General features: G+C 36.3%; 1 protein-coding gene across 3 annotated transcripts in view; it reads right to left on the reverse strand.

Moving 5' to 3' along the window:
• The window catches only part of LOC120778700 (protein bric-a-brac 1), a 192942-nt gene that overhangs the window by 111634 nt on the left and 66190 nt on the right, over positions 1-15118 (reverse strand). The window lies entirely within an intron of this gene.

Below are 15118 nucleotides of genomic sequence, written 5' to 3' on the forward strand. Positions count from 1 at the left end.
CAAGTTGGTTGGCTGACGAGCTGCCGGGCTGCCGGCTTGGCAATGACAAAGAAATGACGCAAGGTGCAGACAAAGGTGGCAAGACAGGGCGGCCGGAGTGCGCCGGTGCAATGTTGCAATGTTGCAGGCAATACAACCACAACAACAACAACAGCAATAGCATTGGCAATCACCATCACATGCGAATAAAACTAAAAGAGCAGGAAAATGCGAACTTAAACTATAAAATAAACATTAAACATAGTAAAAACACTTTTTATGAGGCTCTCAAAGTGACGGAATAGTAATGGCATGAAATGGTGCAAGCAACAACGTCGCATTGCCGCAGCGAATGCAGCATGCTGCATGCTACAGCTTTCGCTCGGCTACAGGCGGCCGAGAATTTACGTGCGCGCTGCTGTGGTGCGGTGCGGTAAAGGGTGCTTGTTGTGGCGGCCTAATGTTGTTGTATCGCTGTGTGGCATGTCGCACGGTGTTGCCATCAGAATTACTATTACACCAACTTATAGTTATAGCGACACTCGTACCGCTCTTTCGGCATGTCTTTCTGTACGCTCATTTGTTTGCATTGACGCGTGGATGCCTTCACTCCACACACCATCGTTGATGCCACCAACATGATCAACATTAAAATTCCACATTTTAAATTTTATGTTGTCATATGTATTCCGCACGCATACAAATGCGCTTGTTGCACCAACGCATGAGGCAAGTATGAGTTGCATAAATGGCGGGTTAAAATGTTTACCGCCAATTGCTGTTGTTGTTTTTATGATTTTATAGCACGACTTTGATATAGTAAAATTCATTATCCTATACATTGTGCGTCATACTAGGCTTAAGTGCAGTGGATTTGAAAGCCTAGGGAGATGCGACAATTTGCCACTTGCAACAAAAACGGGTGTGTGGTAGTGAGTTGAGAGACAACTTGTCTCGTATAGAGTATATGTACATACGTATATGTTGCAGTTCAGATATTTACACGAAACATTTTAAGGTTAGGTGTATGTCTTGGCTACAAACAGTTACGTTAGTTTGCTTTGGAGTTTCCAAAGGGCGTTTTTAAGAATAAAGTTCATTTGACAAATTTTGAAACTGTTCCAGTCTAAAGAACTATTTCAGTTTATAGGACTGAGAGTTTCGGGAATGGAGAAGGATAAGTGAAACTTGGCCGGATGGAAATCTGGGTCCATTGAGGTTACTTATATCCGACTTTCGTGGTAACGACAAACTCTCCTAAGCTCTGTTGATCTTAATGATGGCGAAAAGTATATACGATTGGCTAACATTAAGAAAAAATACTTTTATCATAAAATATCTGCATATATGTATGTATATGTACATATATTTTTCGATTTTGTGGTCGCAACTGAAAAGGCTGTGAAAGCACTTTTTTGAAAAGCTTGAGATTGACGACGAGAGTGCCTAAACAAGAGAAAATATATTCATATTAATCGTAACTTTCTCATCTAATGACGTGAGTAAAATCACAATTACGATAGTTCACCGAAGAAATATAACATTAATTTCAGAGTATAGAAAATCCGAAACATATAGTAAATACAAATATCTCCCTAAAAGTTGGCTGTAAAACCTTGTACGTTGGAGAGCAAGACTCTCAAAGGAATTGAATTTATTAGCTGGCTAAGCATTTCGGTCTTAAACTAGAATTTATTTTAATTGGAATAATTTTATGTCTCTTTATGCCTATTCAGTTTGCTAACAAGCAAATGTACATACATACATATGTATATATAATTAATGATCCTTTGTTGTAATATGCTCCGCTATGGATATAAATACACTTATATTAATATATGTAAGTATATTTATGGGCGCGTGCCAATGTGTCGTTCGTACTGGAAGGAGGGAGTCAAGCGTGTAGGTGTAAGTGAAAAAGTTTAACTTTGTGTAATAAATATATTTGATATATTTGTTTGGCTTTGGCGAACTTTGAACAGCAATGACGCACCCACACCGGCTTGCCGACCAAAGCAGGGTTGAAATGCCAAGGAAAACGCTAACTCATACACAGGCTAGCCTCCGCCCGATACACGTACAATAAAATAAATGGCTTTTGTTATCGTCGAATAATAAAAATAACAAAGCTATTTCGGTAGCGAACTCAAATTATAATATACTATATAATTATATTGGATTTATTGATTTATGACATTAATGATGACGCTGGAATAGGACGCTTAGAAATATTTGCTGTTAAATGGTGTGTTGAGCAAGTGGGCAAGGAAATTAAAATTATGGAGTATCTCTAGCATATATTTTGGCGCCTTTGCTTGGTGTAATGTAAACATATGACCTTTTATTTTACTTTAAGTTTTAGGTCCGAAAACAATTGTTTGACATTTTGGGCTTATTGCCTTTAGTGGCCCACCTGGTGTGACAACTTAAAAACGGTGATTTTTGAGAATTTCAAAAAAAAAAACTCCTGTATCAACTGTTTTAAAATTTTAAGAGCTAACATATTTTAAGAACAGCCATTAATTTTTTTTTATAAAAAAAATTTAACTTTTTTTATTTGTAAAGATTTTCGACAGCGCTAAACAATTTTCTCCACTAATGAATTGATTGCGGACTTCTCAATGCCCGAAACTTTAAAAACAGTCTCTCGAGTACATATTGCCCCGTACCGACCCACGGCCGAAAACAAATTGAAAATATATAAAATGGCGGGGTTTCAAAAAGGGACGTGTTTGGTCTGTCAAAACTCGATTATTGATTGGAGCAAGAAACTCATTGCATGTCATTGTACAAAGAACTGGTTATAAGCAGAACATGCAGAATAAATTTGACGGTGGACATATGTAACTGGTAGGTTAGAGTTTAGAAGCTACAAGTCGAAGCTTTGGTTTCTTTATCTTTATCTTTATTTTTATTTTTATCGTTATCTTTATATTATTCTTTATCTTTATCTTTATTTTTATCTTTATCTTTATCTTAACTTTATCTTTATCTTTATCTTTATCTTAAATTTATCTTTATCTTTATCTTTATCTTTATTTATTTTTTCTATGTCTTTGTCTTTTTCTTTTTTTCGGAAAAGCTTAATTCACTTCAAAACGGCAATGTTTATAGCAGGTATCATACTTTGTCCTGCTTTCAAAGAACTAACCCCCTTTATCTTTGTCTTTATTTTTATCTTTATCTTTATCTATATCTTTATCTTTATCCTTATATGTTTCTTTATATTTATACCGTTATATATACGCGTTCAAATTACTCGGTGAGCGTGTGGGTCATATTTGCTCCATCAGAGTCGCATTTGTGTAAGTGCGAGTTTGGCTTGGCTCTCATGCGACGTCGAACGCGGACTTACGCAAAGAAATCCTTTACAATTTCACAACGACAGGGGCCTTGGCTGTTTGAGCAAGTTGCAGCGAAACTATCACTGCAAGGAAAGCATCAGACACACACACATGTATATGTCCTTGCTCCTCTATTTCTACACATTTTCCTTACAGTAGTTTGGTTTTGTTGCAAGTTATTGTTGTTGCGTTTGAATACTAACGAAAGTTTAAGTTTCTTGCAAGACGAAGCATTTGGCGAAATCGAGAGATGAATTTTCTTACAAACCCAGACACACACACGCCAACATATACATATGAATGTATCGCAGTGAACTTATGCTACTCTGGCACACTATTGCCGACATCTTCAGCTTCGTTTTCACGGCTTCTTTTTGCTCTGCTTACATACAAACACACACGCACGCGAACACAGGCTACATTGGCTCAATCTACGGCGTGTTGCTAGTGGTGCAGCTTCCTTAAGTAGCTTTTCTTCTTGTGCTTGGTAGGAGGCATGCACTTGTTCTTTTGCATATTGTTGTTGTTGCGGCCCGACTTGATCACCAACTGGTGTTTACTGTGCTCCTGGTCGCTGTGCAGCATCTGCATTCACGCAAATGCATTTTTCCGCGGCGCACGCAACATTTGCTGCATGCAACAATTTGGAAGTAAGTGCCCCTGATGCGTTAGTGCGTTGTGGCAGTGCATTTACAGCACTTACATATACATAAGTATATAATCAGAAGCGAGTTGTACTCAATATATGCTAGTCTCAAGGCAGCAATAATGGCTCAATCTCACTGGCGTGCCGCGGCAAGTGTCATACCTTCCTTTCATCGCAACTCCTAAACACTCACGCAAACAATGAGCTTGGCGGACTATGTAACGGTAAGTTTATTTCGCCAGCTGCCCGTTCACAACGCTGTTTGCCTTGTAGTTTTTCGCATTTGTCGAATGTATTTTTAATTCAATTGCATCTAAGAGCCTTGCAACGAGTCCTTTGTAGCACGTTTGAAAATAATTTGTTCACAAATGCAACACTGCATTCCTTTGCTGGAAATCCATCGAACACCGACCAATGTGCCAGCCGACTTGCTATCAACTTTCGCAAGCGTCCTTTCTTTTCGCTGTGCATTTCGCAGAGAACTTTCGTGCGTGTGGACCCGCCAAAAATGTTCGCATATCAGCGCACTGCCGGCATTTCGAATGCACTGCAAATCCTTAGTTATTCACTTGTGCGTCATGTGAGAATGCGGACCCACACCCACCGAACTAACAGTCCCCGGTTTGCTCACTGATAGCTCTGTGAGTTCACTGCATACATTATATATACATATACATATATGTACATATGTGTGAATGTGTATATTATATTATTATTGCATTGCATTGCCTTGCTTGAACCACACACACACACATCGTATATATTTTCAAAGTTGACTATTTTTTTATATGTATTTGCTGTTTCTAGTTGGTCGTGTTTTGCTGCAACTTTTTTAGCTTGCGTGTTCGGATGCGCGCACTTCCGACTACATCCGTTCAAAACACATACACACAAATTCTAAACTTTCAGGGTTTCTTGCACTCTGACCGTGTTTGTGTAAGTATTTCAGTTAACTTACATACACTCACACACACACTCACACAAAATGTCGTTGTATATTGCTGCACGCTTGTTTACGCAATTTATGGCAATATTTACAATTTTCGGTTGCAACATGAATTTTGTCGGTTTGTAGATGGAGTCCTGAAACTTATTGTTTACCACATGTCCCGGCGTAAAAGTGCCGTTATTGCAGCACTGCACTTAGAGGTTGGAGGGGGATGTTATTTCCGAATTCCGTAAAACTTTATTATGTTTTCAGGTTGAACTGTTGCTTTGGAAATGTAGGCTTTCGAAGTTCGAAGGCATCTTCAACGTAACATAACGGAACCACAGCCGCAATTACTCCGGTCAATTGACCTGAATATGGCTTGTTAGAACCTCGTTTTCATTTCTACGTGGCTCTGGCGATATGTAGCTGACCTCAGTGTAGGTCGGTAGGTCCGGCGTCACATTTCCAGGCAGCTCTAAAGAGATTTCTCTGATCGCCTCTTGATGCATACTTAGGGTATCACAAAGCACCGGTATTTCAACTGTTTTAGTGGGATCTCTGTAAAATATGCCTCGAGAACTTCTACCGAAACCTTAATCAAGAGCGTTAGTATTGATAATTAAATAAATTAAGGTTGCCAAGTCGTAATAAACCTGCTCAGCTCTTAAAAATGATTCCATCTGAAAGACTAGGATTGTCCTTGGCAATCGTCCATTATGTAGCGGTGGCATAATATTCATACTCATAAACCCAAGTTTTTAACAAAAAAAAAAAACATGACCATAAAAGAATTGATAGCCAACGAAGCTTACATAAAAGACATCGCTTAGACATCCTAACTGTGCCAAGTTTTTTAGGTTGGTTGTTAGTTAGAGGAAAGCGCTCAGCATTTCGGTGGAGACCAGTACCAAATATATGAACTGATACATGCTTATGGTTGGATGGGTTCAGAAGAGCACTATATGAAATTCAGGAAAGTCTTGAAAAATGCTTAGACGTAGTTTACAGATATTTGAAATTTTTAATATTATTAACACAGGAGTTGTAGGTCAATTCGTTAACGAATGATGGTACGGAGCTGGTACAGGTTGAACAGTTAACCTACCCCTATCATCTGTTATTGCTCACGGAGGAGCATCCGTTGACCTAGATATTTTCTACCTTCACTAGGCAGACATTTCTTAAATTCTAGGACCCATAATTCCTCACATTGGGCTATGTGCTTAAACTTATGATCATTTCAAGGTCATGGTTGCATTTGTAAAATTCACAAGAGGTTTTTCTCGACGAGAGTTGAACCTCACCAATTCTTTCGTAGGAACTGCTACTTTTTTGGAAGTCCCACAGCCAGATGACCATAGAAGTCTGTGACGATTTCAAGGAACATATCAATTATGCATATTCAGTTCTCACCGTGATGAGCACGTCAGATTCTAATGAACTCCACTACATTAAGGGCAATAGGTGGGCCTCAGGCAATGTATTATTTATTGAACAAGGTACTGGAACTCGCAAGAATGGTGTAAAATGTTAATCAGAGGATCGGAATCCAAGCAATTTGTTAGAAAACGATAATCATTATACATAAGATTGTACAAATGTAGTATCGACCCGACATACTAAAAAATGTTCCTTGGTTTTTATGAGTAAAGTTAGTTAGGTAGTTCAAATCGTTTGGACCGATCCCGAGATATGTGATTCCACACATTAAAGTCTCTGGCGTATATTCTCTTAATGTCAATAGGAGTTCATATAACATTTGTTGTAGCTTTTCTTTTTCAACATTTTTTGCCCACAGCTTCCCCTAGCTACCGCGATCCCCTGTCCGAAATTACAGCTCTCTCTATATCTTAATTTTGACCTTAGTTATGGCATTTTATAATTGTTCGGTTAATGGGGTTTTGTGGGCGCGGCAGTGGTTCGATTACGCTCATTTACAAAATCGTAATTTGTTTTTGTACTAAGAAATCCTTATACCAAGTCTCATCAAGATATATAAATTAATACAAGTTACAGCTACAACTGTTGTACTCTGTAGCAACAAGGTCTAGAATATAAAAAGTCTCAGATGATATCTCGCAGGAAAAATTTAATGAAACGTGGATTCAAAAGTTATAAATACAACTTGCAGAGATATTGTCGACCAGATTTCCAGTCACGGATTAGTTTTAGTTTGGTGCACGAATTCTTTGAAGCCGATCAAGAAGAGGTTTCTCTTTGCTGCAATATAAGAACCATTAACACCCTTTTCCGCAAATTTAGCTCAACTGGCGCTTACCACTTTGGTGGGTTGATGCAAATTACCGAATGAAATTTCAACTTGTAACGGCAGCAGCTACGGCTAATTGTGCTTTTCTTTCATATAATAAACAAAAAATATGAAACCATACATTTACAAATACTCTTTATAAAATATATGTATGCATGTGTGTATGTATATGCAATAAAAAATGTCTGTATTTTAGAGGGGTAATTATCTTTTTCATTTCCTTTTTTACATGCATTAATTTTTACTTGGAGTTTTTGTATTAAAATATTACCGCAACTCAGCTAGCCGCCACAGGAATGTGTGTAAGTGTGGGTCAGTGTTTGCGGCAGCATGTGTGTGTGTGATGTGGTGCTATCAACCGTCATGCGGCATCTTTTCGCCTGCTTGTTCTTCTTCTTCTGTGCACATGTTGGCGTTGTTTGTTTCCTCCGTTGCAGCAGCGTGTAATTTTTCATTTTCCACTTGAACATCTGCACACATACTAGGTGCCAAAGTAAGCGTAAATACTTGTACGTAGACGTACAAACATATTTATTTATAGATGTACTTACTCGATTGTATTCCTTGCACTTGAATATTTATTGTTTTTATGTGATTCGTTTCTTCTTATTTCATTTTTAAATTTTTATTTACATTTCAACTTTTTCAGCAGATTTTTATATCGTTAGTTGCCGTTGTTGTTGTTGTTCATGGTATGGTCCACGTAAGGTGAATACAGTTAATTTCACATGAATGCGGGTATTTTCAGCTGCAAGCGTTGCATACTGCTGAATTTTAGTAGACAGCGGGTCGGGTGAATAGTCAGTGTGTCAGTGTGCAAATCTTAATTTTCACAGTTAAAAAATATTTTATTGGAATTTTTTTCCCATATAAAAATAAATCATTTAATTCCTAAGTGGAACATGGAATTTTTCGGTTGGATAAATTTAATTTTTCTTGCTTTTATTGTATTGGGGAATTGCATTGTGGCACTATTGTTGTCAGCGGTGATCTTTAAAGTTTCCTTTACGTATTTGTTTATAATATTCCAAGTTCTACCTTTAGTTTTCATCCAAAAATATTTTTTTTAAATTACCATAAACAGTTACTTTAATGTCGAATGTCTCTTTGGATAGGTATAATGATACGTCTGACTTTCAGTAATTCTATTAGTCCAGTGAATTTCGGATCGTTAATTGTTACCGTTTGCATATAATCGATCTTATTTGACACTGACTGAATTATAGATATACATACATATGTATGTATAATATTATTTTGCAGATGAGTACAATATTTTGGGTTAGAAGACTCGTACCAAACTTTTGCAAAAACAAGGTCGAGTAGAGGGACCAAAAGAAATGCTGGACAACGAAGCCTCCGAAGCCAATTAATTTTGGCCAAGAATACACGTACAAGAACTGCAGATTGAATCATACTCGTAATAGTTCCTATTTGGAAACCTTTTCTATTTGACAAGATATTTACACCAAATGTGGCAATTTTTAATTGGATCAATATCGCGTTTAACTACCAGGCAAACTGACTTATCAAAATTAAGATAAAGTTCTTTATATAAGATATATTTACGTTTTTTTTTAACTTTTATTAAACTGCACTTTAAACAGATCTCAATTCTCGATAAAATATATTTTTTTGACTTAATATTTTTATAATTTTTGCACTAGTATCAACTATTCGATAATCTCGCGTAAATAAAGCGTTAAAGGAAATTTTATATTTCGAAAAGGTGACAACCTTTTAGAAAATGTCCAATATTTAGAAAAAATGGATTTTTTAAATATATATGTATGTAGTATGTATGTATGTATATACAAGCATTAAAACACTGGTGTACCTTTTGGGTCATTTTATACAAAAAAGTGGACTCACCCTAATGCGCATTTGCATATCCAAGGAATCGACTGTGTAATTATTTCAATTAAAATTTCAAATTATATATTATTCTGTTATCGCCGTTGTAGTGAAGCACACACATACTCCCATATAGAAACATAAAGCTTAAATTAGCATTTTTGTTTGGCGTCTACAATTCGTTTGAGACTTCGGCGAAAGAAGCGATTGAGTGGAAGAGAAGAGCAAATTGTTGGTTGTTTTTTCCACAGCTATTGCTGATTTGATCAGTTTTATGTAGTCGGCAACACGGACTTACATACAATCACAAGTTTTTATACACGTTTTCCTTATGCACCTTTTCGCAGCATTTAATTTTTTTATTTCCGAGAAACTGGAAATTTTTTTTATTATTTTTTGTTTTTTCTTTTTATGCTTTAAGGAAATTTTGGTGGGACCACAACAACGGCTACGGCCGGTGCTTGTTGAAAGCTTAACTGCACAATTTAAAATTAATAATTTATACACTAAAGTATTAACTTATCGAAGCGATAAAAAGATATTGAATATTAAAATATTGTTAATAAATATTTGAGCCGATATGAAAATTGAGCCTAGTTTGAGCCAATTATGTTGACAGCTATTACCTGCCCGCATGAGTGAATGTTGAAAAGTTGATATATATATGTGGATTGAAGTGTCGAAAATAATTGAATTGGCATAACTAGCGCCGATTAGTCAACAAAATACCAGTTCCACGAAGTGCCCACTGAATGTGAATTTGTTTAGCGAGCGCTGTATCTTAAATATTTTAATTGGATTAATATACCAATATATACCAACACTCAAGCGTGATTAGATTCACACACATATCTATGTATACATATGTCTTAAAACGAAACTTGTTATGCAAAAAACTTGTTAAGCATATCTACAGTGAATCGGGAAAATGAACGTAAATTGCAACGCAGGCAAAATATGGATGCCGATACGAAAGAATCCATAAGGATTGGTATGACATAAGAGTGAAATAATTCAATGTGTTCAAAAAGTTTAACAATACCTCTTTGAAGTTAATACCGATATGACACTTATGGTTGCTCTTTATATTTACTTCCTTAATTTATGAACGTCTGGAACACTGGAAAACTCAGTGTCACAGTTTTTAAATTTCTAAATGAAATATATGCTTTCCAGGCATAACAAATCCTACAATTTATTAGTATTTGCCTGGGCTTGAGAATGGCGATTCGAACCAACAACTGGTATACTTATATGTAATATACTAGTATAACGTAAACATAGACTAACAAGAGAGAGTAGTTTAAGGAGATTAAATATGAACACTAGGGAAGAAAGAAGTATTGGCAGATTAATCCATACAGTAAATAATACTTGGCCCTGTATATTTATACCACCAAGGACTTATATAAGGAAAATTATTTGATTTTTTATACAAGACTGGTAAATAATAATTAAAAATTAATAATTAGCATTATTAACTCAATTAGCAACTAACATTGAGATCGGGAAAATTTCGGTTTTCAGCTTTCTCGATGCGTTCTCTAGATCACATTTAGACATAGCGAAAACATAGAAAGCATCCTGGATTTTTACGATCATAATACTTCGTTTAACATATGTATATTCGTTTTATCGATTTCTGATTAGTCTTGTTAAGGTCTGTCCAATGTCTTGCACACTTCCCAATATGGCAGGTGATTATGATCAATGATTAGTTGGTACACGAGTACTCTTAACCCCAATAATTTTATCTTCAAGTAACATATTTTAATCGGGCGTTGGTGGGAGCTCAATTTAGTAGTAGTTTAGTGTATCTATACTAAATATAAATTATTGTTAGTTGAGCTTTTTAAGCATACACTTCTATCAATAATACAGTTTGTTTACGGGGATTGAAATACTTCTAATATTCTTCTTTTCATGGCGTAGACACCGCTTGCGCGGTTGTAACCGAGTTAACGACAGCGCCAGTCGTTTCTTCTTTTCGCTATTTAGTGTCAATTCGAGATACCAAGTGCAGCCAGGTACTTCTCCATCTGATCTTTCTAACGTAGTGGAGGTCTTCCTTTTTTTTCTGCTTCCACCGGCGGGTACTGAATCGATAATCTTCAAAGCTGGAGTGTCCTCTTCTATTCGGACAACATGACTTATTCTGCGTAGCCGCGATCTTATGTCAGCTCACCATTCCATCGACTGCGATACTCGCCGTTGCCAATGCGGAAAGGTCCATAAATCTTCGGAAAAACTTTTCCCTCGAACACTCCTAAGGCCGACTCATCAGATGATGTTATTGTCTATGCCTTGCACCAAATAGCAGGACGGGATTGATGAGGTACTTGTGGAGTTGGGTCTTTGTTAGTCGAGAGAGGACTTTACTTTTCAATTGCCTACTCAGTCCAAAGAAGCGCCTGTTGACAAGAGTGATTCGGCGTTGGATTTCTAGGCTGATATTATTTTTGGGGTTGAGGCTGTTGAAGATAGACGAAATTATCTACAACTTCGAAGTTATGACTGTCATCGGTGACGTAGGAGCCAAGTCCCGAATGCGATGATTGTTTGTTTGATGACAATAGATGTTTCGTCTTTTCCTCGTTCACAACCAGAAACATTCGCTTCGCTTCCTTATGCAGTCTGGGGAAAGTAGAAATAACGGCGCGACTGTTGAGGCCAATGATGGCAATATCATCGGCGTACGCCAGCCGCTCTTATATATAGAAGAGTGTACCTTCTCTATTTAGCAATTCCGCTCGTATTATTTTCTCCGGCAATAGGTTGCTGAATCTTCCTATCATGGGTCTTTACCAAGATTTGGGGCATGGTGAATATCTGGTAGATAGTAGATTTTCAGGTCTAAAGCAAACTGTTATGGTCCAATCAGTTTGTTGACGGTGGGTTTAAATATTTTACGCACTACGCTCGATAAGACCTTGTATGCGATATTAAGAAGGCTTATCCAACGGTAACCTGTGCAGATTGTAGGGCCCTACTTTTTCTGCATTGGGCAGAGCACACTTAGGTTCCAATCGTCGTGATGCTTTCATCCGACAATATCATTCAAAAAAGCTGATGCAGCACCTTGTCAGTTCTTCGCCGCCGTATTCAAATGCCTCGGCCTGTAAGCCATCGGCCCCTGTCGCTTTTTTTATTCTTCAGGCGGGTAATTGCTATTAGAACCTGATTATAGTGAGTAATGGAGCATTTAATCGTCATCGTCATCGAGTTCCCCATCTCCATATGTCACACTTTCACTGCCGTTCACCAGGCTGGAGCAGTGAAACCTTCCGTTAGTCGTCGCTTCTTTTCTTACATTTTTCAATCATTACCCATGTCGACCAGCTTACTTCTGAGCATCTATTCGGAATATAACTGCCTACTAAGATATGCGGGCGGAGACTGAAATATTGAAACTCAAACAAACATGGACAATACTTACATCACTGCAATTACAGAGTTCACTTCCCTTTTTCTCTCTTTCTCTCTCTCTCTTTGCTTTTCTACGAACAACGGTTTTCTTCGAATTAAAAAAAAAAAATTGTGTAACTTCTACCCTGAGCCTCTTTTTCGATTTGTAAGATATGTATGTGGGCTTGAGTTGATAAGTGGGCGTTACATTTATGGCTTAATATGCACCTGTGATGCTTCAGATTTTTTCGACTTTAACAGTAATTGCGCTGTTCATTTCCTTTTTTCTGTGGAAATAAAGAGGAAATGGCCATTTGTTATTTCGCCTTTTTACTTTTCGCTTTTAATTTACCTTCTTGTGTTTTTATAAAATGACTTTTGGCTTGCGATTTATGCAAAGCGCTGAATTTGTGAGCGCATTGATTGCACTCCGATTGTAATTGTCAGTAATTAAAGGATATTAAATTTAATGTCGACGGCGAAGTTTTATTCTTCAGTTGCATTGTAACTGAAAGGCGTCAATGCGTTGTTTAAAGTTTAATTTCCAGGTATGATTTCAGAAGGTACATGATAGATGTTTCTACAGATACAAATATTCCAAAAATTACAAATCCTGTCAAGAGGTTTCTGAGATTGCTAAGAATATTTTGAGAAATATTTTTGACTATTAAATAAATTTTTAATGTTCCATGCCTTCAAATGGGAAAAGTTATGAAACTGTTATATTTTGTATATTCCAATTCTCGAAAGCCTAATTACTTAAATATTTGAAAATACGAGTGTTACCGCACTCGTGTCAGCTCTAATATATTTCGACAGCATTATAAGCATTATCTATTGGTATCCATTATTATGGGCTTCGACTTCTTTCTAAACCGCAATAAGCAAAAATTTACCGGGAAAATTGACCGGAACATTACACAATAATAGTATGGAGTGTATAACGTAATGCCGACAATCAAAATCTCGAAACTTAGAATCCCGACAAATCAAGAAAAGGTTTCGTTGGCGCTCAGGATCATAACCCTTAGTCAGAAGAATTCTCTTTCTGTGCTTCGATAGAAATAAGGGCGGGCAAGATAAAATATTTTTATTGTCGGTCTTTCGATTTTTCGGTGTTCTGATTTGTCGGTGTTTTAATTTGTCGGTATTTTGATGAGACGGCATTTCGAACTTCGGTACTTTAAGTGTATCCCGTGTCATGTTGTTTGTTTTTTACTAGAATTGTATGAATTGGTTTTCAACTAACATAAAGGAAAAGGAACGATGGATTCAATTTTTCAATATAGCTGGCTTTTGAAACTTTTTACCCACAAATCTGGTCAAACGAAGGCAAATGAATGGTCTCTATTTGACGGATTCATTTCTTAATATCATTCTGCGATCACAAATTCGTCTCAATAAACTGATAGATTCATAAAAAAATACAACAATACTGCTGTAACGATTTAGCCATATTGCAGGGAACCGTTTTGGCAGATTATACCGATTATAGCTGATATGCCAGATGTCCACTTCGGCATTCGGTTTGACTGGTAGGCATCTGAACTCAAAATAGCATCTATGTTTGAAATTAAACTACACCCAACTCTTTTTTTTACACGGATTTGAAGTTACACGGTTGAAAATTTTTTTTTTTGTAAAAAACTTTTAATCTAGTATGGTTTCAAAATCACTGTCTTGTAATTATGTTTGTTTTTACCACACTTAGCACCATTGCTGAAATGAACATACACAGTAGTAACTGGAAAATTCCCTTATTCGATAACTCTTACCTACACATTTTGTTCGCATGATATTCACATTGCTGAAATGGATATCTCCAGCGATGATACCGACTTTAGTCCAGTTCGTCGCAAACAATTGCGCTATGTAAATATTTTTTCTTTATTTCTATTCTAATTTTTCCTTTCTTAATTCCGGATTAATCGATTTCTTTTGTTTTTTGCTTAATCTACCAATTTTTCACCTGTATGAATTATGTATTCTAAGTTTTAATGCTCAATAAAATGCCATATGAACATACAATTTGTAGGAATATCTGAAATTTTATAGTTTTCAACATTTTTTACTCGGCTTTTCGAAGTAAATGTAGTTCTTTATTTCACCTTACACGTTTTTCAAATGACATGGAACGTATCCCCCATTTTACTATAGGAAACGCCTCTTTTTTTACACGGATTTCTGAGGAACGTATCTACCAGGAATAAAGGGATGTTCAACTTATTCCAGTGTGAGAGCGCTTCAAAAATAGCGTATTTTATAACATTTTCTATTATGGCCTGATTGAACAAAATAATAATTTTAGACCATTTAAATTAAAACACCCAAAATTTAGTATGAATAAACATTACATATATAGTGGTTATTTATTTTATGGAGAAACTATTTAAATCTTATTAAAGTATATTAGAATAACTGACTTTTGACCTCTCAATACCCAGTAAAAGGATTTAACTTGTTAGCTCTCAATCATTAAATGTTTTTAATCATTTTCCATTCAAAATAATACTATGATGTTTCAAATTACAAAAAGCTTCATCAAATGCATTTAAATTTCACAAATTTATTTAATTTTCATTGCTTTACATTTTTTATACGTGGTCTTGAACGATGTAACAAATCCCTCAGTTCACATATTTTTATACTCTCGCAACAAAGTTGATAAGGAGAGTATTATAGTTTTGTTC

This window comes from Bactrocera tryoni, chromosome 5 (assembly GCF_016617805.1).
Source record: "Bactrocera tryoni isolate S06 chromosome 5, CSIRO_BtryS06_freeze2, whole genome shotgun sequence".
NCBI classification, from domain to species: domain Eukaryota; kingdom Metazoa; phylum Arthropoda; class Insecta; order Diptera; family Tephritidae; genus Bactrocera; species Bactrocera tryoni.